We start from the raw sequence: 253 nt of genomic DNA on the forward strand, positions 1-253 counted from the left end.
ACCTCCGGATCTGGATCTAGGGTTTGCACGGAAACTGAGGCGCGGCGCGGCACTGTAGCTGTTCGAGGACCGCCGGAAGAAAAAGAGGCGCGACGGCCGGAGCTCTCGTCGGAGAGGCCGACGACGACGAGGAGGCGGGGCGGCGGAGCTTCATGGAGGCGGGGCGGCGGCTGCGGGGCGCGGGGCTGCCCGGCGACGAGCTTGGCGGCGGGGGCGGCGAGGCGAGGCGGCGGTCGCGGGCCGGTGCGGCGGG

This window comes from Triticum dicoccoides, chromosome 1A (assembly GCF_002162155.2).
Source record: "Triticum dicoccoides isolate Atlit2015 ecotype Zavitan chromosome 1A, WEW_v2.0, whole genome shotgun sequence".
Lineage (NCBI taxonomy): Eukaryota > Viridiplantae > Streptophyta > Magnoliopsida > Poales > Poaceae > Triticum > Triticum dicoccoides.